This window comes from Parasteatoda tepidariorum, chromosome 10 (genome assembly GCF_982258835.1).
Source record: "Parasteatoda tepidariorum strain Cologne lab strain chromosome 10, Ptep-v5.0, whole genome shotgun sequence".
Taxonomy (NCBI): domain Eukaryota; kingdom Metazoa; phylum Arthropoda; class Arachnida; order Araneae; family Theridiidae; genus Parasteatoda; species Parasteatoda tepidariorum.
In genome coordinates this window covers 47,564,629-47,567,128 of record NC_141764.1, presented here as the reverse complement: position 1 = coordinate 47,567,128, position 2,500 = coordinate 47,564,629, and the positions used below count along the sequence as shown (strand labels likewise).

The 2,500-nt window shown below is 35.9% G+C and overlaps 7 non-coding genes across 7 annotated transcripts; all 7 read left to right on the top strand.

Annotated features, from left to right (window-relative positions):
• Nucleotides 1–196: 196 nt before the first annotated feature.
• Nucleotides 197–268, top strand: TRNAC-GCA (transfer RNA cysteine (anticodon GCA)). Its single transcript has one exon. It is a non-coding gene; the product is annotated as a tRNA-Cys (tRNA).
• A 226-nt stretch (nt 269–494) lies between these two features.
• Nucleotides 495–566, top strand: TRNAY-GUA (transfer RNA tyrosine (anticodon GUA)). Its single transcript has one exon. It is a non-coding gene; the product is annotated as a tRNA-Tyr (tRNA).
• A 524-nt stretch (nt 567–1,090) lies between these two features.
• On the top strand, nt 1,091–1,162 carry TRNAY-GUA (transfer RNA tyrosine (anticodon GUA)). Its single transcript has one exon. It is a non-coding gene; the product is annotated as a tRNA-Tyr (tRNA).
• A 226-nt stretch (nt 1,163–1,388) lies between these two features.
• Nucleotides 1,389–1,460, top strand: TRNAC-GCA (transfer RNA cysteine (anticodon GCA)). Its single transcript has one exon. It is a non-coding gene; the product is annotated as a tRNA-Cys (tRNA).
• Nucleotides 1,461–1,686: 226 nt separating this feature from the next.
• TRNAC-GCA (transfer RNA cysteine (anticodon GCA)) lies at nt 1,687–1,758 on the top strand. Its single transcript has one exon. It is a non-coding gene; the product is annotated as a tRNA-Cys (tRNA).
• A 226-nt stretch (nt 1,759–1,984) lies between these two features.
• Nucleotides 1,985–2,056, top strand: TRNAC-GCA (transfer RNA cysteine (anticodon GCA)). Its single transcript has one exon. It is a non-coding gene; the product is annotated as a tRNA-Cys (tRNA).
• Nucleotides 2,057–2,282: 226 nt separating this feature from the next.
• Nucleotides 2,283–2,354, top strand: TRNAC-GCA (transfer RNA cysteine (anticodon GCA)). The gene has a single exon. It is a non-coding gene; the product is annotated as a tRNA-Cys (tRNA).
• Nucleotides 2,355–2,500: the final 146 nt, after the last annotated feature.

Here is a 2,500-nt window from a genome sequence, read left to right as displayed (position 1 = left end):
GTTTAAATTAAGAGTTTCTTATATCCTGTAGGAATTTTTTTTTCCTATGAATTATATTATACAATTCGCTTCACAGTCGGAGTGCAACTGTGTGTTTAGAGGAAAATAAATATATCAAATATAATGAATGGTTTCCCTTTATAACTAATAATAAGAAGGGACGTTTTAATTTATTTATAGCTAATCTGTACAGCAAGGGGGTATAGCTCAGTGGTAGAGCATTCGACTGCAGATCGAGAGTTCCCCGGTTCAATCCCGGGTGCCCCCTTGGATGAAAGAATGGAACTCTACATACAGGTTTAAATTAAGAGTTTCTTATATCTTGTAGGAAGTTTTCTTTTCCTATGAATTTTATTATACAATTCGCTTCACAGTCGGAGTGCAACTGTGTGTTTAGAGGAAAATAAATATATCAAATATAATGAATGGTTTTCCTTTATAACTAATAATAAGAAGGGACGTTTTAATTTATTTATAGCTAATCTGTACAGCAAGGGGGTATAGCTCAGTGGTAGAGAATTCGACTGTAGATCGAGAGGTCCCCGGTTCAAACCCGGGTGCCCCCTTGGATGAAAGAATGGAACTCTTCATACAGGTCTAAATTAAGAGTTTCTTATATCCTGTAGGAAGTTTTCTTTTCCAATGAATTTTATTATATAATTCGCTTCACAGTCGGAGTGCAACTGTGTGTTTAGAGGAAAATAAATATATCAAATATAATGAATGGTTTCCCTTTATAACTAATAATAAGAAAGGACGTTTTAATTTATTTATAGCTAATCTGTACAGCAAGGGGGTGTAGCTCAGTGGTAGAGAATTCGACTGCAGATCGAGAGGTCCCCGATTCAAACCCGGGTGCCCCCTTGGATGAAAGAATGGAACTCTTCATACAGGTCTAAATTAAGAGTTTCTTATATCCTGTAGGAAGTTTTCTTTTCCAATGAATTTTATTATATAATTCGCTTCACAGTCGGAGTGCAACTGTGTGTTTAGAGGAAAATAAATATATCAAATATAATGAATGGTTTCCCTTTATAACTAATAATAAGAAGGGACGTTTTAATTTATTTATAGCTAATCTGTACAGCAAGGGGGTATAGCTCAGTGGTAGAGAATTCGACTGTAGATCGAGAGGTCCCCGGTTCAAACCCGGGTGCCCCCTTGGATGAAAGAATGGAACTCTTCATACAGGTCTAAATTAAGAGTTTCTTATATCCTGTAGGAAGTTTTGTTTTCCAATGAATTTTATTATATAATTCGCTTCACAGTCGGAGTGCAACTGTGTGTTTAGAGGAAAATAAATATATCAAATATAATGAATGGTTTCCCTTTATAACTAATAATAAGAAGGGACGTTTTAATTTATTTATAGCTAATCTGTACAGCAAGGGGGTATAGCTTAGTGGTAGAGAATTCGACTGCAGATCGAGAGGTCCCCGGTTCAAACCCGGGTGCCCCCTTGGATGAAAGAATGGAACTCTTCATACAGGTCTAAATTAAGAGTTTCTTATATCCTGTAGGAAGTTTTCTTTTCCAATGAATTTTATTATATAATTCGCTTCACAGTCGGAGTGCAACTGTGTGTTTAGAGGAAAATAAATATATCAAATATAATGAATGTTTTCCCTTTATAACTAATAATAAGAAGGGACGTTTTGATTTATTTATAGCTAATCTGTACAGCAAGGGGGTATAGCTCAGTGGTAGAGCATTCGACTGCAGATCGAGAGGTCCCCGGTTCAAACCCGGGTGCCCCCTTGGATGAAAGAATGGAACTATCCATGCAGGTTTAAATTAAGAGTTTTTTATATCCTGTAGGAAGTTTTCTTTTCCTATGAATTTTATTATACATTTCGCTTCGCAGTCGGAGTGCAACTGTGTGTTTAGAGGAAAATAAATATATCAAATATAATGAATTTTTTCCCTTTATAACTAATAATAAGAAGGTAAGTTTTAATTTATTTATAGCTAATCTGAACAGCAAGGGGGTATAGCTCAGTGGTAGAGCATTCGACTGCAGATCGAGAGGTCCCCGGTTCAAACCCGGGTGCCCCCTTGTATGAAAGAATGGAACTCTCCATATAGGTTTAAATTAAGAGTTTCTTATATCCTGTAGGAAGTTTTCTTTTCCTATGAATTTTATTATACAATTCGCTTCACAGTCGGAGTGCAACTGTGTGTTTAGAGGAAAATAAATATATCAAATATAATGAATGGTTTCCCTTTATAACTAATAATAAGAAGGGACGTTTTAATTTATTTATAGCTAATCTGTACAACAAGGGGGTATAGCTCAGTGGAAGAGCATTCGACTGCAGATCGAGAGGTCCCCGGTTCAAACCCGGGTGCCCCCTTGGATGATAGAATGGAACTCTCCATACAGGTTTAAATTAAGAGTTTCTTATATCCTGTAGGAAGTTTTCTTTTTCTATGAATTATATTATACAATTCGCTTCACAGTCGGAGTGCATCTGTGTGTTTAGAGGAAAATAAATATATC